The sequence below is a fragment of the Rhyacophila brunnea genome, unplaced genomic scaffold (genome assembly GCF_057557595.1).
Source record: "Rhyacophila brunnea isolate RB1 unplaced genomic scaffold, BYU_Rbru_1.0 scaffold_18, whole genome shotgun sequence".
NCBI classification, from domain to species: Eukaryota; Metazoa; Arthropoda; class Insecta; order Trichoptera; family Rhyacophilidae; genus Rhyacophila; species Rhyacophila brunnea.
In genome coordinates this window covers 22526099-22552868 of record NW_028232837.1, presented here as the reverse complement: position 1 = coordinate 22552868, position 26770 = coordinate 22526099, and the positions used below count along the sequence as shown (strand labels likewise).

Sequence of the window (26770 nt, the reverse complement as noted above, 5' to 3'; positions counted from 1 at the left end):
GCATGCTCGCCTTTCATTCTCTTGAAGCTCGTAGGTCACTATTGCTCTTAAAGCATTTTTCCCTGTTCTCACGTGGTAAAGTTTCCAATCCCGATATTCTGGAAAATTTGAATTTTTATGCACCCATCAATTAAATGCGTGGTCGCAGGCTTGACCTATTTTAGGTGAAGGCTGTTTCCTCAAGTCAGGCTCAACAGGCACCAATAGCGATATCTGTGCGGCTGGTCAATTTACTCCCTAGACATTTTTAGCGATGCATTATTTATTTTGCTTTTTAAATTCTTTTTATTGTTTAATTTGTATTTTTCTTGGATTATTGTTTTTTTTTATTATATTTTTTTTTGCTTTGTTTTTTTCTTTACTATGTTGATTTGCCTGTACAAAAAACACAAAGTTGTAGGCTTCGCGACCGACTGAACGTATTCAATGCTGCCAATTGCTTTGTACATAATTACAATAACAGTGAACGTATAAAAATGTCATCATTATCTTTTCATTACTGTAGTCACCCATGTCCATGCTTATATAAAATCATCATACTAGTAGACAGACTTTTTGCCAACCAAAATTAATTTATTTTATTTACACGTACAGTTTTAGGAATGTTTGGTCAAAGCATCGGCCATCAGGCAATGATCGTAAATATCAAATCGAGCCCGTGCTCTATTCTGGACAGAAATAACTATGGAAAAGCGATCATCTAAATGTTTTTCAGCTGCTGGAACGGTAGGACCGGACACGTTTACACCACCCGGACAGAGATTGACCGATATATCCTATCCACACAAACACAAATCCGTTGCACAACACGGGCGATGATCACATTTTCCCGGAAACAAATTGGACCGTTGTCATAACGAGAATAGGACAAACGGCTGGCCAGAAACTATATAAATATAATACTTCTTCACGTGGCAGATGTTCCATTATTAATTTGGTGTTCTTAAGTAGTCATTAAAGCTTTCCACGAATCAGAAAATGAGCCGTAATCACCCGGCGACAGATACGTCGTCTTCTTCTTATGCCGTCTCCTATCAGAGGTCGGTTACCATCAGGACGATCTTGACATCATCGTCCGCTACCCGGAATATTTCGACACAACGCGAATCACTGGGGTTTTTACACCACGGAACGCAAAATCTTCCTCTGTCGCGTATACCGTTGACGATTCTTGGACAATACGCAAGGGAATACAGTAGATACTTCTCGTGATGTGACCGAGGTACTAAAGTCTATACGTGTGATGCTACGCAGTACGTATCAGTCCCTTGTCCCTCCCCAATCGTTTATTCATTCAACATTCGTCACCCTTGTCTGTCCAGTGTATTTTGAGGATACATGTACACAGCCACCGTAATACGTACGAGCATGAATGTAAAAATGAAGCACGTCTCATTTGACTTTAAATTTAGTGTAATATATCCAAACTAATCGCAGTTTCTTGACGTTATTCTAGTAGCGGGATAGAAAATCATTGGAATGCTGTCCTTTTTCGAGTGCTAGCACAGAGGTCATAGAGTTTTGTCAGACATGGAAATTTTACAATAATTAACACATGAAAAAATGTGAAACAGAATTACCAACCTGCTACTTATTATACCGATTGTATGTTACTTACTGTCTCACATTCGGTCTCTCCAATTTAAGGATAATGTACACACGTTGTGGTTTAAATAAAGGACAGTTTTCCGGGATATGGATTATGATGAAAATCTATAGTATTTAGGTACTTATATGAAACCGTAAAATAAGGTATAAGTGTCGGAAAATCACAGGACATTTTCCCAGAAACTCATTTCAAAATTGACAAAAAATAATTAATTAATCTAACAACCTACGACAAGTAATAATTAGGTGATACCAGAGAGTGGAATCCCCGATAATAGTCAATCCGATGCTACATGCCTAAGGCTAAGCACACATTAAATTATAGTATCTGATACCATTATATCACTATAACGCCAAGAATACTCATATTGTTTCATTGTGCTGTTTTATTTCTCAAGTACCGACCTACCTTCATTAAATATCTGAATAAATAAACTAAATATCTAACTTATTTTCATCACATTTAAAGCTGTTGAAGGCACAAAAAACGCTAAATAAAACGCCATAAGCTAGATGCCTATCGAAAAATGAAAGATCTGGCAAGAAAAACGCTAAGTTGGCAACACTGGTCAGACCGACACAATCAAGAAAGCGACTGGATTAGCAATCACTGCAGATGGAAGGAAATTGTTGCCAACGTCTGTAATTTCAGTGGCCACTGTCCTCATATTAAACGTTGTGAATACCAAGTTACAAAAGAGTTTGTTTTGTTATAGTTTCAAGCTCTGAATTAAATCATTTACATGTATGAATGTAATTTGTACTACAGTTTACTTTACTACATAAACCAAGGCCACCAGCTGCGATCGTAACTTGATTATGAATGAGTTTGAAAATCATACGCACCGAATAAATATTTCCCAGTAAGTATGCATGATAAGATTGATAAGTTATCATTGATAACAAAAAAGATAATAAAACTAAGAATGACATTGAGACATTTAACCATAATCCGTATTAATCTCGAGTGTCAGCTAGGATGAATGGTTAAAATTAGTATACGTTTTACCAATTAATAACAATTGTTTCGCATAATTGGGAGCGAGCCGTATGATTAAAAGAATTCTCGCCACGGTGGCCAATCGTCGCGTAAATGGCGAGAGGAACGAATAACACAACAGCGAAGTTTATTAGCGGAATGGCAATAATACCTAATTGAACTGCAGTGACAATGCGTTGCGATCATATTAATGGATGCAGTCAAAAATGAAAATAATACTACGCAATTTATTAAGAGGAATCTGCACTGCAACGCAAAATATCACAGGTTTTCGAGACGCCTCTTCTATGAATAAAACAAAAATGATTGTTTTAAAATAATAAATAATAATAAAAAAACACAGTGTTTGTAAGAACACAGGAGGTTTGTAAGAACACATTTTTGTTTTTAAGAGAAATTGACATTGGCCACTTGCTCAACTTATTAGGTCCATACTCTGACTCCAAACACAAATGCGTATTTGCCAGACCCGGGATTCGAAGCTACGACATTATAAGCCGACGCGTAAGCAAATATTATGTTAACTTTTTCCGGATTAAGTACACGCTGAAAAAGTAACACGTAACTTATGGCAGGTATGGAATTCGAACGGGTTCAGGGACACGATGTTCGAGTCCCACGTGAATTGACTTTTATAATAATTATTATCCGGTAGATTCTAAATGCCCCAGTCCCCTTTTCAATAATTATTCAAATTCTTCGAAGTGGATACCTGCTTCCTAGAATCAGTGTCTAATCTAGCGAAACCTGAACATTCTGTTCGCAGTAAGTGTAATCAAATCATCGGTAGGAGAAAGAAGCAGATTAGCTCGCCCCGATGTTAAATTGCTCGTAGGAATTTTACGCTTCACCATCTATGTAAGCTAATTCATTCCCTCTCTTCGTCGTCGTTCACGTCTTCGGTTCAGACAGACAACAATAAGAGATATCTTGCAGCGTTCTTTGCACTTGTTTTTCGTGACCAATGGAAGGTTTTTCATTCGCAATGATAGGATCATTATCCGGAGCGGCTAGAATCTCTAGTCGTGGTTAATTGGCGAACCGAATCAAAAGTGGCCCGAGAAACGCGGAAAGAAGCCAACCCACAAAACGATATGAGTCGTATGATTATTAAAAGGCATTGACAAAGATATATTTTATGATTTTTTTAATAGCATTATTTTATAAAACACGATATATGCGTAAAATGTTTTACTTAGGTAAAATATTTTTGTTTAAAAAATGGACAACGAATGCATGTTGGCTTGTAAGTTTATATTATGTTTTCAGACTTGTATTTCTATTTTTAAATTAGATATTTGATTGAATATACATAATTTGAAAACATCTAATGTATATACGCACCAGATTCGCGATAATGTGATTAAGATACGGACATATTATGTAATTACGACGAATTCAACTAGTAGTTCTTGCATGAAATGCTATGAAATTGCGTTAATAATCCTGGCTATCGGTTTTTGTGTATTAAATCAAGATAGGTACCATGTATGTATAAATTAAATCCCCTAATTACTAACAGACGTCCAGATCACTCCAAATATTTAGTTATAACGTGCTTGCACTTGCTAATAATTTATATAACTATTTCTTTTATTCAAGAATAATTCACGAGAATGTAACATTCTATATATTATTGAACATACATAATTTTAAAACATCTCATGTTTAATATAAGAAAAACCCACAAGAAAAACTTTTTTTTTAAATCTCAAATCATGTGAATTACTCATTGAATAAAAGAAATAGTTTAGTACGATTTTTATGTACTTATACATATTTTTCGTATTTTACAATCAATAATTTTGATGATTAATTTCTCCCTGTCTAACATTTTGAAATGATCTATCAAACAACGATACAGTCTTGTCATGTTTACTGAAATTTCAGTGAATCTATTGATGTTTTATACACTTGTGACATTATGACAATAGCACTCTTTGAAGTAAAATCATTGATTTGTATACGTTTTTGACTGTCTACTGAAGATTATGTCTAGGATCTTGTCATTCAGTGGTACCCAAGAGGTTGAGGAGCACGTTCAAAAGATACGATGTGTGTTAACGGGGTTCTATGGAAATACGTATCAATTCAACGTACGTGAATTACAGGAATGGATTCAGTTTAGAGAAATAATCGTTGATTAGTAGATAGTTCAGTAGTTGTAATCACGTAACATTCCTTCACCGTCCATCACGTAACCACATCCTTACGGTTCGGATAATTGGCATGTAGTAACTAAACAGAAGCGCTCTTCAAAGTTGTGCTGGAAGCGGCCCATGTACCTAGTATGCAATATTTTTATTCATGCAGGTCTTCGCCGTGATTAAAATGACAAAATACCACCTAACAAATGTGTTTTTGAGTAATTAATCCGATTAATAAATTCGGTAGGTAGTTGACAAAATCAAGTTATTTAGTCCGTACATTTGAAAGCACGATAGAATGTCATTAATCATCAGATAAAAATCACAAGAAACAACAACGTTACGATGTAAAATAAAACATTATATAATATATTGCATGTGTATAACAATGTTTTCGATAATTTACATAATATTGGGATATTACCTTTCTTCACAACTCACTTAATGTTCCTCGTTTGGATTTAGTTAGTTTAATTTGTTTTTTTTTATGAAATTCGTAATAATAATTTTATTGGAAGACGTTCAAGTGACTTCTCGTGAAAATTACTTCGTGTTAAAAAAATAATTAATACCTACTGGTAAAAGATTCATAAGTATGTTTTTTGCGACAACATGTGGCTGGTGAAAAGATTTCAGAAAGACATTGACGGAGTACTACAAACATGGCGCTGAATCTAATTAAGTTTATAATTAATGAAGATTTGCTGATTCATACATTCATGTGATCAAAGCATTTTCAGAAGTCAATATAATAATATTATGTCAAATATGTTCTTATATTTTCTATCAAAATTAACTTGGCGTTAATACGGTAAGTGTAATTGTTATAATCGACTAATATCCACCCCACGATATACCCACTCGTTGGACCTGCCTGTTTTATACTGCCCTGCTAAGTAAAAAGACAGTGTTTTTGGTTTCGGTAAAATGAGAACTCAATACAGTGTCTATTTAGAGGTTATGGCGTCAAAACAATCCAATAAATTTACATAATATAAGAGAAAAGGTAGTTTAAAACTTGGGTTATCCTACCAAAAACACTGTATTTTTACTTAGCATGGCAGTATAGTTGGCCTTAATACACAGTTTTAATTGCTTTGCATTTTTAAGTATATTTTTTCAATAAAACATCAAATTTCCTGTTGGGATGATGAACACAGAACCCAATACAGAGTGTCAATTTAGAGATTATGTCAAAACAATCTAATAAGTTTACATGGTATAAGAGAAAGGGTAGTAAAATTGTAGTTCTCATTTCACCAAAACCAAAAACACTGTCTTTTTACTTAGCAGAGCAGTAATATAGCGTTTATGGTTTTCCTTGTTTTAAAATATATTCCCTGATGAGTGATGACTCTCATATACTACGTATCAACATCAACGAATCGCGGTTAACGCTAATTAACAACAAAAACGACTAAAAATACATGGACACATACAGGAAATATATAAATATACAATTACAACTTCTATGTAAGTATATTTCCAGTAAAATAAACAGATACTTCTGCAAAATTATACTGAGCACTATTAGCAAATAAATTATAAAGACTGCTGTACCTACCTACATAAAAAGTGAGGAAAATATCTTGATTCATCATCTTGCAATATGATAAGTGATAAGATATTTAATTTGGAACATTCACATTGGGTATTTTTAAAACGTTTTATAAGCCGGTGCCAGAATTGAAGCAACAGAAATAAAAGAAATCAATCTTTTGACAAGACGACTCACTCCATTCTGCTTCTCTCTCTTTGTGGTCGTAGGTAGGTACATCTACTTACTTATACTAAAATATATATAATTTCGAAAGGTGTAGAGAATACTAGTTAACATAATATAATAAATATCTACGTAGTCCAGGCAATAACAACGTGTTATCTTTGTTTACAGTACACAATCGGGGAGATTATTAATATCTATTGATTTCCAGTACGAAAGAGATACATTAATTAATATAGCCATTTAATAACATATATTTTGAACCTGATATCTACCTTATTGATACTCCGTTCGATTCATATCTATAATAAATCTCTGCTTTCGTGATACATATCTGACTGTTGGCTCAAGTGCTTTTGATTGTATGTAGGGATTGCAATAGCGAATGAATATATCAATACCGGTCTTATTGAATACCGGTATTCGTCAAAACATATTATTATAGAAAAAAAGAAGTACCTATCCATAAATACGTAAAAAACTATTAAAATCTATTTAAAACACTATTTTATAACAACCTACCTACATGTATTATGTTGACCATTATAAATATGTATAGATCATAATATTTTAGAACTGCTAATTTTTACAAATCTATAAGTAGGTACGTGGGTGGGAAAATTTCTCTCAAATTCAACGTTTGTTCAACTATCAACGTTGGATCAATAGACATAATAATTGGAAATATTTGCCATGCATGTTTTATTTTTTGAAATATGTTAATTCATCTCGTCAATTCTATATATTTAAGGGATTTTTGTTTAAATATTATTTAACTTTTGTTAGTTTCAATCAATATATTTGCGTTTTGGCAGCATAAAACTTGTACATTAAATTCATTTTCAAAAAACATAAACGTGTATTTTTTTCTTAATACCGAAAATACCGGTATATTGGATTTTTGAAATCGGTATTTCGGTATCGATAATTAATATTGAATATCGGTTTTGAAATACCGGTATTGCAATCCATAATTGTATGTATGCATTTATTTGAGATAACAACTTAAGTCGACATTTAAAAATAATATTGTTCAGCTAATAAATTATCCTTGTAATCAGACAAGGTCGATTCACTGCTGAATGGACCCTTCGCTTAGCTCCTACCACTCCTCTCGATCCATAGCATTCAATCATCAAGCCCTGTGGCTCATTGAGTACCACAATAATTTATCCAATGGTTGTCTACTCGCCGAATGATATACCAATCTACTGTCACTTCAGAAGTTATGCGATATCAATCTATGACATTGGATATTCTTGTTTGATTTTGTGACGTTTCCACGCTATGTCCAATATGCACGCTTCTATACATTTTTTTGATCTATCTTATCTTAAAAATCCATATTTCATTATATAATAAGTACATTAAATAGATTACCAAACAATGGATGCATTGATTCACTAATATAATACTTAGATCTTAGATAATATTTATTATAATACATATAAACAAAGAAACGGCGACTGGTGGCTTGAAACCAAAAAGAAAAAAATAGTAAAACATATAATCTAATAAGTATTAAACGGCTCGGAGTGGGATAAAAAATTAATAAAAACAAATCTCATCTGATTCAATAATTTAAAATTTATGTGAATATCATATTTTAAATATAATATACAAGCCGTCGCTGCATGCATTGCATTGGGAGTCTTCGACCTACAGGGATTTCTACCGGTGTAGGTACCACCCAACCAATACGCCACGGAAACCAAAAAAAAAAAAAAAAACACATACGTTTGACTATTATATTTTTGAAAAAATAACTATTTTTTTTTTTTAAATATGTGTTACGAAAAATTATGTAAGAATAGTCTAACCTAGTCTTATACAGAATATGCATTTATTTTTCATTTAAAAAAAGGTTAATTAAAAAGATGAGTGAAAACTGTCTTATTAAATCACACATTTTACCTAATTCCAACGATGCTGCTCAAAAAAAAAAACACAACAGATAATTAAAAATATCACTTTTCAATAACCACAACACGTATAATGTACGAAACAGTAAGTATCTTGATTGATAATAACTATATTAGAAAAACTTAATATAATTATTAATATTGGTCCACATTCACACTGTACTGTTTTGACACTTGCGCCAGTAAGTAACTAAAGTTAACTAATAACAATGACGCTAGTGAAACTACTATTGTCTCACTGAAAAAGTTCCTTCAGTATCAGGCACATTCGGTAATTAATTACGCCGGGTAAAAAGCGGAATTTTCTCTTCGGACTAAGACAAAAGATGTTCGCAACAACCAGACACGCGCCCGTCGTTCACGCAACTGAAGGCAAAATTTAATTCACGAATGAATAAGCCGTAGTAATAGACTCTACGCTTCTGAACATTTTTATTACAGAATATTACACGAATGTGAGCAGTGAATTCACCAGAATATCACCAATACCATATGCCATCAGAATCTAAATTTGTGATTGACAGTATTTGCAGTAGAGTGCAGCAATATTTTTTTAATGTGTTCTATTTCCATAACAAGGAACCAACCAGATAACCGTTATACTTATTGGTAAAAAAAATATTAACGTAACCTCATGTGGAGGCTAATGTGCTCCGCTGAGCATGGTTCCAAGCCAGGTGTGCATGACCAGGGTCGATTATGAGGGCGCTTATATCTGTCATCCTATACCAAAATGCACCTGTGCGTGACCATTTTACGCTAATATTTTGTAAACATCTATCGCACATTCTCAACATAAATGTCCGTGCACTCAATGTATGAAAGTTTTTAAACTTAACAAATTCACATTATTCAGGACGTCAGGATTGGAAACCACTCCTCGTGAAAGCGATCAAAAATATCTTAAGAGCAGGCAGAAGTTACCTACGAGCTACAAAAGAGTGAAAAGCGAGCATGCCTTGGCGAAAGGGAATCAGAAAATAATCATTTGAAGAATAAAATTATCGAAAGTAAAATGCAGTCCGCAGTATGGTTACCACCGGTAATTGTAGTTAGTATTCGTGTCTGCGAATATTTTAAGACATTCACTGCGGACCTGTTTAATTAACATGCTAATGGTATCTAATGGCCAACTAATGGCAACGCAACGGTTGCGATGGACGCCCAGAAAAAGCGTACATAAGTGAAACGAATAATAATTTTCAACACTATGTGGGACGTAATTATTTCGAACGCGTTGCCATTCAGAGAGCGATAGTCGACTTGTGAGCACGTCAATTTGTTTTGTGATGGCGTCGGAGGAATATATTCTTAAATCGTGTAAAGCTGACTAAAAACGTTCCGCATGTAGGTACTTGAAAAAGAAAACATGTCAATGAATATACTATTATTATTAGTAATATAACAATAAACATAACATTAAATGGACGCATGTTGGATTTTTATTACAAATTATATTTCGTTCGGCTCGCGTCATTTGCACAATCCGCGCATCGACTAGTCACGATCTTTTTCATCACCATGCCTCAGCTGAGGTATAGCCTTAACAAAGAATGATGCACCTGCACGCGCACGAGTCTTTGAGATGCAGCGGATTCGCGAGTGAGTCACAGTCACAAATCGCCGGAGCAAGCCGTGCCGACGTCTCGCGATGTGACTGGCGGGGTAACAAAAAAATAGGATAAAAACGGTGGACGTAACGTAATGCCTTTGAACTATACATTTTTGTTTACGGCCGGCCGAATTTATCGACGATGACCGGAGGCTGCTTTTTTGTTTATGTCTTTCGTCTCTTTGATTAGATAGTGTGAACGTGACTCAATATAGATCCCGCAATAGTCGAGAATGCTAACGAACATTAATGATGTATGAAAATATGTAAGGTATTTTTAATACCTCGGGCAGGCAAGCATACGCGATGTGATAGAGGTCGCTAAGCAGATGTGATGGCAATGGGTTGGAATGTCACTTGACGAGTGGACAACCGCTGGAGAAATGCTGCAATACAGTGGCAACCAAGGGACACTACAAACGCCCACAAGACCGCCCTAAATCCTGCATGATAGACGAACACATAAAGTTCGGTGGATGTACGTAGCAAATAACAAGGTACGAGAAGATTGGAAGGCATTTGGGAGGCCTTCACCCAACAGTGGAACAACCCCGGCTGATGATTTATAATATTTATAACAGCATTTATCCGGACAAAATGGTGGATTCAAAATTTTCTTAGGTCTGTCTACAAATATGACAATATATAACAAAGAAGCCTTTCAAAAACCTGGACCACTAATTTTTATACAACCTCCGAAGTTAGAGTTTATATTGGTGATAGCTCTGTAAACACCAGGAGAAATCTAAAACGACTTATTACTCTTCTCTGATCAATTTATGCCCGGGCAAGTTGCTTCGCTGACCGCCTTGCAACAACGTGTTAGGTTAAGTGTAATTCCAACATGTAGATAAGTTCACCGTTTGAATGATCAAGTACTGATAAAGCTCCTCACGTATAGTGAATCAGGGTACGAGAAGACTACGGCATCGGTGGCGTGGTAGCCTACAGTGATACTCGCAAACCCTAGGAGTGATCGACTGGTTAACCGAGCTCGATAAATAAGACATATAGACTATATCGTCAGAGAAGATTCAACACCATTTTTTCCTGAGAGCGCGGGATTGATTGCCATATTCCACTCCATATAAGCTTTTAATTGTGCTCTCTGTATTTGGTCAAGTTAACTGTTAAAAAATGTATGTGCTCTTGAACTTAATAAACCGTCCAAGTTGAACTTATGTTGTCAATTAATACACCAAATCATCAAGTTGAAATCATCGTCTGGTGATAGCCAATAGGTATAGTGTAGGGAGCGAAGGTTACACTGTGAATATTGTAATATTTTCAGACCTCTCGTATTCTAACTTTCTCACGGAACGCAAAGCTTCCCAGTTAATTGTTTTCACAGTCAAGTTTTTAATATGAACGGCTACTTCGAAAGCCTTCGGGGGGAAAATGGGTAAGGTGTTGGTGTAAGTCCAAAATGCCAATTAAATCATATATTATGCAGACAGCAGCCCATGGCAAATAATGAAATTACAATACGTACGTAATCCGCTGCAACGAGATTACGATTAAGGCTTCCTTTCGGGCATGCCTGAGGCATTGTCGGTTGTGGAATCTAGGCTATTTCCTGCAATTCATATTATTACGGCATGGTGCATTTCGCTCGATAACACTACCACTCACTAGCTCGCAAACCGACTATTTGGGTGTGACCTGTCTTATATTGAATCTGAATTCCTTTTTAGAAATATTAAAAAAAAACAATTAAAATCACAGATAAGTAAGTACAAATCTACTTAAGGCTATACTTCGGTTGAGGCATGGTCTAAAAAGATCGTGACTAGGCGTTGCGCGGATTGTGCAAATGACGCGAGCAGAACGAAATATAATTTGTCATAAAAATTCAACACGCGTCCATTTAATGTTATGTTATTGTTATATTACTATTACTAATAATAATAGTACGTATATTAATCATTGACATGTTTTCTTTTTCAAGTAAATGGGTAACGTTTTTAGTCATCTTTACACGTTTTAAGAATATATTCCTCCCACGCCATCACAAAACAAATTGACGTGCTTACACCTCGAGTGTCGATCTCCGATTGGCGACGAGTGAAAAATTTCGTCCCACCTACTGTTGAAAATTATTTGCCGTTTCACTTATTTATTATGCTCTTAAGGAGATACCGACCGTGAAACAGATTTTGTGAAACCCGAGTGAAGCCTGGTTCAAAATCAGTAACCAACATGATTAAACTTTTTGTCGCGTAGAACAAAATAATATTATAGTATGTAGGTACCTACTTCCAATCTCATACCGCTTACAGAACAGAAACATATCATTAATACATGTTTTCTGTTGACAAATAAATATCCGGGTTTATCTCACAATTACATACATATTATTGTACGTACTAAAAAACATGCAGTGTAATAATTATTCACAATTCGTATTTCACAACTATTTAAGTCGCAATAACCTTTGAATGACTTCAAGATTTGACTTTAGTTTTGACATACGAGTGTATATCGATGCGAATCGTTTACATGTTGAATACCAAGTGATAGATATTAATGTATTGCAATATAGTCTTTTTGGGTTAAGTGAAATCAAATTATGTGTGATTTCCATTATATCCTCGCACCTCGAAAGGGTCCATTAGTATTAGGTATTTCGGTAGGTATACTATGATAAATAATTAATCGATATCAATTTACCAATATAATATAAGCACACACCATTGGCGAGGGGTGGAGGTAGACTGTTAAGATTCGACATAAATAGTGCACATTAAACTTTATCAGTTATACTTATTTGTTTTCATTGAACGAAGAATAGATAGGTACAATTTGCAGATGATGCTGGTTAGTTTTTACAATTCAATTAAACCCTGTCTAAGCCAAATGTATACTATGGTCGATCCGACAAAAATAGTGCACAGTTTTTCAGTCATACATATTGGTTTTCGTTGAATTAATAGGTGCGTACTGACTGAGCGAGCAGCTTCGCGTGGCCGCGAGGCAGCTTCGCCATAGAAAATATACGTAAAAGCCTAGCGAAGTCAGTCAGTACACGACTCGCCCGAGGCAAAGGCAAGTGCCGCCTCGCCCGAGCATAGCCACAACCGATCCAATCGTTGTCGGTTTATCGATGCTCAAAGGTGCTGCGCGCGGCTGCCTCGCATGACGTTAATTTTCTCGCGAGCTGAAAGCGAAGCAAATGCCCGAGGCTGCTCGCTCAGTGAGTACGCGCCTAATAATACATGGTATCGATTAGTGTTTTTTAATTTCCTTAAGCCCTGCCTGAACAAAACCATAATCGATAAAAAATATTCTGCGTTGACGAAAAATGCTAAATTTAACGCCATACGCCAGATTCGAATTTTTCAAGCTTGATGCCTAACTATTCAAAAATGCTAGATCTGGCTAGTTGGCATCGCTGTTTGTAGTGTTTACTTTTTAGGAGTCACTAGGACGTAACGTAACCCGTATCCTGGGTTACGACATACCATTATCCTAGTTCAGACATACCATTTGTTCGAAGGAAGATACAGCACTAATAATGTGTATCTTCGACCTATCTCTCACATGTGGTAACAAACAATGCATAATATTATGTAGGTGTAGAAGTTAACACACTTGGAAATAATCTTGATACGATTTATAAAAGATTTATTACGTGGATAGCAAGGGCGTAAGTTTAAAGTAAAATTTCCTCTATTATAGGTATATACACTCTAAACTGGCATAAATCCATTCCGGACCTAACTAATCCACGGTGGCGGCGAGCGATTTGCGAAACAAACAGACCCCACCCCAAAAGGCGCGTACGTGTTTTGAATTTGATCGAGTAACGAAGTGCGAAGATTGTAAGAGTGGTTTTTGACTGCCAATGGAGAGGAGGGATTGTAGCGGGTGGCCGTTTGTTATTTTGTCGACAACTTAGCAACCTGTCGGAAAGAAATACGGCCGATAAAGCAATGGGAGTTTTAAATAAAAGAGAAATATTATGAATGAACCACTGTGAGAGTTTGCTAAGTTTATCAATGAAACCGGAAACTATCGCAACAGTCTGTTACGGGCGATTTGTACGAAGGAAAATTAGTTGAAATAATCAATCCGATTCACGAAAGGCAGAAAAGCATTAATATCGAATGGAATTTTCATTGACGATACATATGCTGAATTTATAGAAATTTTATTTTATTTTAGAATATTAAAGAAAATCGTATTAATATAATAGATAATGCTAGCGACCGAGGGTAGGTAGGGGAAACTGTTGTACCTTGGACATGGTTGTACCTCGAATACATGCATGTTTTTGTATATTGGCGCCATTTTATCTTGAAATTTACAATAGTAGTTTGAACACCTTCCTCTCGGTGGATACTTGACGCTAGTTTCAGACGGCAAGTGGCACGCGTGTTTATGTGAAGTGATTTTGAAAATTTTCGTTTGTAAAAGTAAGTTTTTTTAATTTTTTTTTTTTTTGTAAATATATGCCATACTATGTTTCTTGTGTGAAGTAATTGTGTAATTGTATTAAATTTCATATGTCTATAACATTGGGTTATTATAGATTTTGTATTCCTTACCTAAAAAAAAAATAATTGTTTTTGTTATTTTGGCATGGTGTTGTACCTTGGACATAACAAATGCGTTGTAGGTACCTCGAACATGTCCAAGGTACAACGCGTTTGCCACGTATATTGTGTATGACTATGAATAGTATTTTTGATTCATTTAAGCATTCAATTTAATTCCCACCTATTGTTTAAACTTGTTCCAGATGTTTATTTAATATGCCTCGTACGTATCAAGACAGGAATCAAGAGGGTTCGCCCGGATAGCGAAAAAATACAAAGTGCGATCCGTTTAATAAAAGAACAAAAATATACGCTGAACAGAGCTCCGAAACTAAGCGGGTTACCCAGAAGCACATTAAGAAGGTATATTCATCATTTTGAAAATACTGAAAAGCCTGCACCCTTTATGAAAATCTTGCTTCAAAGAATGTTTTCAGTGAAGAAGAACATAATATGTTGCTGTAATACATTACAGAAGCTGCATCTTTGCAGTATGCCTTCTATGATAAGACCTCACCCCAAAGCTGCCCCGCGGAAAAATAATCGCCAGGGGCGAGAAAAGGGTCGATCTCGTAGTCTGACTGATATACCGGAGAAATTAAGAATCGAGGATAAGAAGAAAACCAAGTTGGCGAAGACTTAAAATATTATTCCAGCGAAAAAAACTAATTATGTTCTTAAAAAAGTTTCTGCTGTTAAGGAAAAGCTGTTAGTTAGTTTCGAATATTCATCAGCAGTCATCGGCTGATAATTTTGCACTGCAAGACTCCAGCGATTCAGAAGGACCTCAAGAATTTCCAGATGAATTTTAATCTACACTGAATTTAGAATATCAAGTGGGGGATTTTGTAATTTTTCTTTATGAAAGAGAATAATTATTTTCTAGGAAAGATCTTAGAAATAAGCAAGGATGGGGCCAAGATTAGCTCAATGCAAAAATAGCTAAAGGGTTGGAAATGGTCGGAGAACATCGACTCAATAAATTATCCTTGAGATGACATAATCCACAAAATTCTACCACCTGAAAAATGCCAATCTAAATTTACTTAATTTACTAAATTCTAAATCTACATTTATCAAGTTAAGGAAATAGTCAAGTATTAGGGCGATAAGGAAGAGATAATTGAGGTTTTATTATTAAAAACGATTCATTTTATGTGTTATAATATCTACCTAATTCTAATTAAGATAATTATGGTTTATGATTAAGTACCTATAACTGTTATGAAAAAAATGTTCTTTTGTTCCATAAAAAATATTTGTAAAAAGCTTCTTTTCTTTTATCGTAATATACAAAACCTGCGAATTTAATAAATCTGTTTTTTTATTTAGCATAGGTACCTAAATGTCCCCTTATTACGATTTTTAAATGTATGTCCAAGGTACAACCTTCATATGTTCGAGGTACAACACCCCTGTTGTACCTTGGACCTAAATCCACATTTTTATATGGCCTAAAATCACCATAAATATCAAGATATTTAATTTGAAACATATATCAAAGCATGGTCAACATATGCTAAAATCAAACCAACTAAAGTTGGCAATTTGACCTATAATCAGTAATTTATGAAAAATCAAAAACAGAAAATAGGTCCAAGGTACAACAGCTTCCCCTACTTGATGGAATTTAAATTCTAATTCTAATTTCTAATTGATTTAAGTTTTGTACTATTCCATTTGAATATTTTTCCCGGGTTTCACCTTTTGGCATCTTCAGGCACTATGCGCACTCACTAATGGTGAATACACATTCTCGACTGCTATGCGACTCAAATGGAATAGTACAAAACTTAAATACATTAGAATTTAAAATCAATTTCCATCAAGGTAGATAGTATTAATATTAAATTCTGATATTAAAATGCAAGTACCGCCTAGTGCCTAGTACAGGAAGCATTAATAATGACTAAAACTGTTAAAAGAAAAATAAGTACATGTGTGTCCACTTTTGGTAAATACTTGTTTAAATGAATGTAATCGATTACATTATAATATTATATGTGCCTTGATTTATCTATATTGCTGTCTATAACTCAGAGGGAGATTTAAAAATTACATACGTATACGAAACTGTGCGACAGAGAACGAGAGAGAGGGAATAAATATTAAAAGGGGTAAGACGACAGAACACCTACTTAAATAAATGTGTGTGAGGGCAAAAATATTTTAGGGAACACGGAACATACACGCACGGGAGAGGAATGCAAGGAGAAAGCGTATTAGAGGGTATGAAGAAAAAATATATTAAAGTGGCAAGATGACAAGGTCACAAATAGGAAACGTAAACGTATTAAAAGAGACAAAACATATGTAAATATTTAGGAGAGAACGAAACAGAGAGAATAAATATTTAAGGGAGTAAGGTAAGAGAAATGTTGTGTTCAAAAAGGTTTCCCGGTAATAAATCTAAATATTTTATTTTGCAGAACGTGGCTTAAGCTAGGTAATTTGCTAGTTTTAAATAGATGTCGTAATTATGTCAAAATAAATCTGAATTAAGCGATGAGTTTTCTTGATCGATTAAAAATCCATTCGGTTTTAATGCTTCTCTGCCGTGATTTGTCAATTTTTCTTCGTACAAATTACAAGTAAACGATTCTAGCCACATTGCATGAGTTGCACCTAAATATAGCAATGCATTAAATATGATAAGTGGATCGATCCTCACTCAACTGTGAAGTTTTATTTCAATTATTTCCATGAGTACAAAATTGGACTGAATCGATTTTTCAGAATGATAATACGAGGCTAACGAGAGGTTTTAGCCGACGTAGTATTGTAATAACAATATGCCGTAGATTTACCTATTTTAATAATAAAAAAAATACAACAAACTATCTAAAACTACCAGTGGCGAAGGATGACTTTTGGAAAGAGGTAGGCTGCCACGCTTGTCAGATATATTTACGGGAAATAAGAAGATAATCCAATATTACTACTGATGAATAGGTACACTAAATCGATGAAATTTCAAAAGCTCAATCAGTTAGATATACTTAATTAGTTTATAAATAAGCAATTAGTTTGAATTATGTATTTTCCTAAAAATTTATAAACATAACATATGCTCAAAATATATTATACACAGACTTAGGTATAAATAACTGATACATAAAAATCGCGAGATAAATTATTTTATATTTTTAACAACAATCAATATTTATATGTGATTGAATCCCATAGAAATTATTTATTAAATTATCTTCTTATTAATAATTATTTTGAATAAATGTGCCCTTCCGGACGTAGGCGCTAACTAAACAACCTATGGTTTTGGAATAAAAAGCCAGACAGTGACTGGCGTCAGCGTCGTCACGTGACTAAAACGCATACAAACCACATCTCAAATTCCCATCGAATATTTCATAATATAGTTGAATCCAGATGGCGCTAGTTATGGTTATAAACCTTACTAAATCATAAAATAAAACTATATACCTACTTCTAAATTCTGAAGATAGATGACTCTCAATTATCTTGGAATTTTCAGTGTACTTATTTATTTGTTTTTTAAATGAAATCATTTACTTAAAGATCTATTTCTCTTAGAAGGTTGGCTTTAAATAATCGCCTACTATGGAGCCTTCGCCACTGACAACTACATTATACCTATATTACTTACATAATATCTTGTATTCCTTTTCACTTTACTGCGTTAAAATTAACCCGAGGTTAAACCGGGCTGACGTCATAATTCAAGTGACATTTTATCACAAAGCGAAGTAATTAATATTCATAATATGTACTCGAGACTGGCTCTGAGAGGAAAAGCTCTGCTGGCCTTAACCATTATTCGAAACCCTGTTAGACGTAATCCGCTTCCCATACGGACAAGTTTTCGTGTAAAGGGATGACAGGTGTGGTTGTTGACATAAAAACTTCGTCTGGACTAGTCTTGCTTTGCACATTATTTTCTACCCATACGTGACAATTCAGTGGCGAAGGGTAGAGGTAGGCTGTTTTTGGAAGTTGTTGAAGTGGAAGGTTGTTGGAAGATTTGACATAAAATATTGCACAGTAAACTTTGTCAGTCAAACGTATTTGTTTTCATCGAACATATACTACAATGTGTAGATAGTGTACATACGTTAGTTTTCAAAATTCAATAATTCAACTTCGCCTAATCCAAGCCATAGTAGGAGATTTATATAATAGATAGTAGATAATAGTCAAAAAATATTAGCGTATCTATAAAATATGCCATTAAAAACATACATAACTTTAGATATTTTATAGATAGAAGAATATTTTTTATTGTTTATTATGCAGGGCTTAAAGCATTTAAAAAAAAAAGTAACCAACATCATCTGTAATATTATGTACTTATTCTTAATTCAATGAAAACAAATAAGTATGACTGAAAAGTGCGCACGATTTTTGTCGGATCGTTCATAGGTTACCTAAACTATGGTTTGGTCTCGGCAGGGTTTAATTGAATTTTAAAAACTAACCAGCACCACTGCAAACTGTATTATTAGTTAAATGAAAAGAAACAAGTGAAAATGATGTCATCATTGATAACTTCTGGAAGCCAATTACCGTTGAAGACAAAAGACGGCGGAAAAGAAGATGAATAATAATAAAATGATACGTAAAGTTTTTTCTAAACTCTCTATTATACATATTATGGATGACGACTGATTCTTTACCTAGGATCGATTTCATTTTCTAATAGATTTTAACAGATACTAACCAAAAACCGAACTGTATCTACCTTACCTTACATCATGTACGACAGCGATTTCACAACGGGGAGGCGCGGAGTGTTGCAAAGGGAGGCGCGAAAAGTTTAACACAAATGTAGCCACAGGTTTGCAGTTTGCAAATGCATAGTTTATAAACAGCCTGGGGCCCGGGCATAACAGACATCACAAATTTAATCTAATAGTTTTAAAAAAGTCGCCTGCAGCGCTACTTTGTTTAAAGACTATTAAATATTTTAAATATGTAGTTGTGCATTGCAATTTGATGTGATACCTGTATGATGATTGCTATAGGTACCTAAATGATAACTCCCGTGTATAATTTAGGAAACACTACTTTAGAGCACCACACTGCCCTTAATCTCAGCGATAGGTAGGTGGGCCCGCCAAATATTTTGGCCTGGGGGCCCGCTTCAGGATGTAATTAATGTAAACATGAATATAATAAAAGTACTCAGTAAAATCTTTTTTTTTGTTTCTACTTAATTATTTTTTTTTCTTTGTTGTATTAAGTAGTACATTTTTGGCTATTTAAAAAGGTGTCCGTATTATTTAATGAAATAAAGGGGGGGGAGGCGCCAAGATTAGATTTTTTTAAAAGGGAGGCGTAGTAACATAAAGTTTGGAAACCACTGATGTACGATATACCTACATTGTATGTAGCTACGTAGAAAATGAGTATAGTAAATAAACAAAATATTGGTAAGGGACCATACATGCCAATACGAATTTCATTGGACACAATTCAGTGTTCATTGAAAGCCTCGGGGAAATCAACATCCGAATATGTGTTGCGAAAACGCCCGGAAACGAAAAATATATATGTCGGTATGTACTATAATGAAATCAGCAGAATTAAAACTTCAATTATCAAAAATAATTGTGAAATCAAATACTTAGATCATTTTACAATATAAATAAGTCAATAATAATACCACTTTACATAAAAAACATTTACATTATTTTTACAGTGGTATTGCCGCCAATTAATTGTCAAACATAGATTTAAATACGAGATAATTGTATACCTGATTATCTATGATACAACTATTAAAAATAAAATGTTAAGTAAATTCTCGTGTCTCTCCTCTGCGGAGCATTTGTGGCTCATTGTGGAATGGTGATTATAGAAGCAGGCTTTACGAAGATTTTCTCCCATCCGATTGGGTTTTTACATTGGATAAAGTACACATCGAAAAAGCAATACATTTTTGCCAGCCGCAGGGTCGAACCAGTCACCAACTGACTCAGATATGGGCACTCAGCCAACTAAGCTATCTTTGATGCATTGAAAAGAAATGTAATAGAATGCTGATATACCAAAACTCACATTATAAGTCGTTGCAGATTCTATTGTTTAAAATATATACCTAGCTACCAAAAATGAATTAATTAAAATTTCTAATTGATAAGAGTTATGTATTATTTTCACAGGCATTGAGTCTTTAAGTTTTTTTAGGATATGGTATAGCTGTTAAAAATATACCTATAACGGTACACATAGAACACGAAGTTATCGAAAATTCCTGCAAGGCGCTACTCTAAATAATTAACACAGTAACGTTAAAATAACACGGATATCACTCGAAGCAATTCCATAAAAAGGGCAGTTATCTAAGCGGAACTGCATCTTATTTGATTCCAAATTCATCCAATTAGAATCTAATACGACGCGATAAAAATATCAGGCCTAGCAGTTAACTTCTCGGGATAATTAACTGCCTGAATACGACATATCATATTTATCACCTTTTTATTGATTTTGGGATTAAGTGGTGTGTTAGAACAGAGTTCAGTTAATAGTATAATACTAAACTCTCGTAAATTATAATTTAAATTCAATTTCCACAAAATATTTATGGCCAAATTTTTATATTCGATTAAATTAAAATAATCTATTATAAATGGATATAACTTGAACCATTCAAGTAATAGTGATCCATCATTGTTTTTTCTAATACGATAATAATTAATATATAACCATGCTTACTTAACGAATTTTCACCCTCAGGTCGTAAATTCAGGCGTGTGTAGAAATGCAGCCCTTATTTACCTCCGCGCGGAAAAAATCTCGCACGCGATCTTGAGGAGGGGGAGGTGAAAAACTCGACCGTGGCCGTGCGGCTAATCTAATTGAAATTTCCATCACAACTCTAGAAATTACAATTCACGCTTGAGTACGGAAATTTCAGAATTATTTAACATTAAGAATTTTATTTTTAAAAATATATATCTATATTTATATACCTACACAATAAAGTATTTTATAAACAGGTAACAAACTAGATCGATTTTACAGTGCTGTTATAAGTAAAGACTTATCTACATCAATTAATAATAATACCTATGTATTTTAGATATTGCAAATAATACAACAGTAATAAAAATAAAATAGAGTTTGCAAGACACACTTAAGCTATAATTTATTTTGAGTATATGTATGATTTTACAAAAAAATAGTTATTCAGAGCCAATTCACATTTGGACTACATAATATATTCATAACAGCGAAATGAAACTCGTAAAACTAAAAAGTCCATAGAAAATCTTAAATTTAGTTTTCCCGAAAATGTTATTTTTTGGCAATACGATGCAATGCAACTCGATTACAGATATATTTTCGATTTTCAAAGAACGTGTATAGTTTCAAATCGACTGAAAATACAAACAGTAAAATTAGTTAAAGGGACCCGTGTTTTATTTTAGTTACATGTAGAAAATGAGTACCAGAGATCGATTGGATTTTATCATAAATTTGTATGAACTTTAGAATGTTATGTTCATCGAATGTATTATCACCACGTTATCACACGGGTGGGTAGCAGTGGTGTGCGGTCCATAGATGCTGTAGACGTGAAGCATCCCCAAAAATAATACAATAAACTACTATATTATAATATTATGTTTTTTTATTCTGTAACTGAATGGCAAAATTTACATTAATATACATCTTCGAAAGGTTCTAGGTATATCAATATTATTAAATAGGTAGTTACTATATTTTTCGAAACTACCACATAGGTAGTACCATAAGTATCCACTATTATCATCAGCTGATCGCCAAGATTAAATTTGTTATAAAACGCTCTCTAGATAATTAATATGTAGCAAAAGTATGTAATTTTTCATTTCTTGTAAAATGGAATTCTACCAAGTAAATGCTAACCCAATTAAGTAATTAATCATCCTCACCAAGCATCCCTATAACTCGGTGATTTAGGATCACAGGGGCCTAACTACAAACATGCATGTTTTGAGTTAGTCCCGGTTTCGATAATGCCGTAATTATACTCATTGGCGACACAAAGCTCTATGTCGTACATATAATATATGCCGTACATAAACTATATTACAGTTGAGTAAAGTATGCTTTTATTTAATGAATTTCATAGTAGCAAAAATTGTTGATAGGCCCTTGTGATCTTAGAAGAACTGAAAATCAACGTTCGCCATTGATGGGTAGGTTTCTAACAAATGTCATGTCTCTGTGTGCACGTGAAGTAGACGGAATACATTTTATTGGCCACTTTGCGTACAGATATAGGTACATACTCGCAATATGTACCTATACATAACCAATTGATGTTTTCTTTTTTATTGACTGTACAATCCGATGTGTGAATCTTAAGGCTATAGTTTATAGGCATCAGTTGAGGCATGGTCTAAAAAGGTCATGGCTAGGCGATGCGCGGATTTTGTAAATGACGCGTGCCGAACGAAATATAATTAGTTATATAAATCCAACATGCGTCAATTTAATGTTCTGTTTATTGTTCTATTAGTAACAATAATAATAATATATTCATTGACATGTTTTCTTTTTCAAGTAAATGAGTAACGTTTTTTAGTCATCTTTACACGATTTAAAAATTAATACCCCCGTCGCCATCACGAAACAAATTGATGTGTTCACAGCTCTACGTTCGCTCTCCGATTTCCAGCGAGTCCAAAATTTCGTCGCACCTATAGTTGAAAATTATTTGCCGTTTCACTGAAGTACCGTCTTAACCACCCCACCACCCAAAGATATTTTTCTTTATTTTTTTACGAGAAATGGATGTGAGCCACTTCCTTGACGTATTGCGTCCATACTCAATGTGTGTGCCTACCACAATGTAAATTTTTCCGAAAACCCGTGAACGACAACTTTATGAACGGACACTTTACCACCAGTCCATCGCGGAAACGTCATTGTTAATATTAAAATAGATAATAATATTAAAGTACACATTGAATTCAAATAATAAAATGGTATTTTCATCAATATTTCAATGATTTGGTCAGCTAGTATCATGGTACAGTTTTCCCGTCAAAGAGTTGAAATAATTTCACGTCGATAATAATATAATATTTAAACTAGTTACAGGAGAAACACTAAATATTGTTGTTTTTTTTTTTAAACAATGGATACAAATATTCAGATAATCAATACAACATTAAATTTATGCCTTGTTATGAGAAACACAATGAATATTAAAAAAACGACGAATCGTAATAGATAACAATGACAGGTTTAGTATGGTAACATTACGAAACACCTAACACAGGTGAGATTATATATTTTCTTCTTCAGGTGTAAGAAAACAATATAAAATCACTTCATAGTCTTTAAAACAATACAATACTAATTATAGGTGCACATACACAATGATCCCTTTTAAACATGATGTTATGTTAATTTACCGTGTTATGGTAGAATTCTGTCATAGGGCAGTTACTAAAACACAATGATTAAGATGAGTCGGCCGTAGCACAGAATCAAACAGGCAATGATAGACCATAGCATAATTCCCGATTTAATGACGCGTCGGTAGCACCATTGCCGAATGGAACACTTCACGAGAAGTGCAGGAGTGACAGCGTCCGCGGCGCGCGATCCCGCCAGTCGAGTGCGCTGGTCCCCAGGTTTCGGGTTCTCTTCCAGACGGGGCACCCAGCGGCGGGCCGAGGGGGAGGGCGGATGCGCCGCGGCAGGGGCGCACGCGCCGCTCGATACGGCGGGACTCCGGAGCCGCCCCCGACCGCCCAATCGGAAACCGGGAGCGGGACATCGGTAATGCAATATTTATACTTCCTATCGAAATTTCACGGGACGGGTGTTGTGTTTTGGTTTAATACGATGTTAAGACCCAGATGTGGGGTCGGGGGTGGTTATAATAAAAACGTCACACTAAGTATGCATTTGACTGCACAATAAATTCACCACGATGATATGCACGAAGGAAAATTCACCGGGCAATAAAAGGCAGAATAGTATTCAAGCGGAATGGAATTTTCATCGAGCATCTCTATACTGATGCGGTAGTTTATACGACGTGTACGTTAAAATAATTAACATCTATATCAACCAAGAATTAATAAAATATATCCCTACTCCACATATTAAATTATTAGAGATATTGAGATACCTACTTATATAGCCAGTTTAATTTAATTACCTTCATAATTACATTGTTTATTCAAGACGAAATAACATAATATAATACATATTATGTACAAAATTTAAGAATGTAACATTCTTGATTTAATTAACTATTTCTTTTATTCAACGAATAATATACAAGATGTAAGAATGTACCATTCTAATTATTAAACATGTATAATTCTGAAAACAAAAATATAGTCAATAGAAAAAATCTTTTTCGAAAAAAGTAAGACACCGCTTATAAGCAGGTATTAAAAAGGCAAAGTTTATCGCAATTAACCATGGCAATCGTAGCATAGTGGTAATGCACAGGGCGCTAAACCCAAAAGACGCAGGTTCGATCCTGCCGGATGTCTTACTTTTTTCGAAAAAGATTTTACCTATTGGTTATATTTTCTGATGAGCGTTTTCAGAAATTCTTGATTGATAATAAGCACAAAATTTTCAACAACCTCTCAAATATTATGTATAACTATTTGTAAGGGCGGTAGCTTAATCTGCAAAAGCGTATTGCTCCAATTAGGTTATTTTTTTTCGAGAATTCTTTCAATAGGATTTAGAAGCATATTAACTATATACCAAACTTTTCATTATGCATAATGCAGCGACCATAAAAATCGGGCAATTATTGTCCTTGTGGTAAATTTTCCGCGAATCGTAAAAAAGCTCGGCGATACATTCACCGGTCGCTTTACGTCGGAAGAGCTTAATATGATAACGGGGTGAGTATAAAAAAGCACTCGGTACTTATGAAAGTTTCACAAAAACGTAAGGCCTAGGTACTGAAGTCATTTGCATAATACTCGTCCAACGGTGAAAGCTTTTGAGCTACCTCGCGCGGCAGGAGCTTTGAACTAAATTTATCGCTTCCATTAACTTAACAAAATCTACTGCATGCAGCTTTTATCAGTCATATTAATTATTCGAGGGAACAATAGGAAATACAATGCGCCCAAAGTAAGGGTGAACAAGACGTGACATTTTAGGTGCCTATCGTAATGTATTCAGACGTGAATTAAAGGGTGTTAAAAATGTCACCCTAACAACATATACTTTCAGAAAACAAATGTACTTATATGACACAAATCATCAACGTATAACGTACCTAACCAAAACACAATCGTATATCTACAGAAAACACAATAAACATTATTGTAAACCGAACTATTTTTAAGATAACTGCTGAAGACCAAGAATCCTATGTTTAGGATATATTCGACAAGTTCAATTGTGTGTTCGACAAAAAGATACACCCGTACTATAAAGTATATTAACGCAATAACGGCTCTGATAAAATTGATGATCCTTGCTACGAATAAATAATCAAGTAAGTGTCGTCAGTATCAGTCCTATCTGGTTTCATTTGTGGACAAGCAGGGATGCGGGGGCGCAAGACTGGTAGAAGAGGGAAGTATGCATTACAAATTGATACCTCTCATCTTAAGTGCATATTTTTGTCATATTTCGTGACATCTCTAGGCTATACGCACGCATGGATTTGTCTGGTTATCTTCAATATCTGTCATGTTATGTGTCTATAAAAGTCGATAGGTTTATATGAAGATATAATATGCATTTCATATTAAAATTTTGGAATGTTTGTTGTTATCACTATTATCAATATGCTATGGTTGAAAACGTCCACGGTGGCGAAGCGCCTCACGCGTCGGCTTATAATGTCGTAAGTCACAGATTCGAATCTTGGGTCTGGCAAATACAAATATTATTTTTCAATGTGCGTTAGGAGTCAGATTATGGACCTAATAGGTTGAGCAAGTGGTTTACATCAATTTCTCGTAAAAATAAAAATATGTTAATACAAATCTCCACTCTGCGGATATGATCTTAGGATCGGACACGGTCAAAAAAATGGTTCAAAAGGGGACGGTAGTTTGAAAGTTTCAGAAACTCTGACGCATAAAGGCATAAAGAACTTCATAATAATATTATAAAGTGAGTTATTTCTTCAGAATCGAAAGCAACAGGGTGGACAATAAGCAACAAAAAAAACTAGGCCGATGTTCAAGAAAGAATTGGGTTTTCTATTTTTGCTTCTATGATAAAAGTCGTCCGAAATACTTTGACCCAA

The 26770-nt window shown here is 34.4% G+C and overlaps 1 protein-coding gene and 1 long non-coding RNA gene across 2 annotated transcripts in view; one reads left to right on the top strand and one right to left on the bottom strand.

Annotated features, from left to right (window-relative positions):
• Positions 1 to 26770, bottom strand: part of Apc (APC-like) — a 137471-nt gene that overhangs the window by 59882 nt on the left and 50819 nt on the right. The window lies entirely within an intron of this gene.
• On the top strand, positions 23303 to 26201 carry LOC147073316 (uncharacterized). Its single transcript, XR_015070435.1, has 2 exons — positions 23303 to 24907; positions 25221 to 26201. It is a non-coding gene; the product is annotated as an uncharacterized LOC147073316 (long non-coding RNA).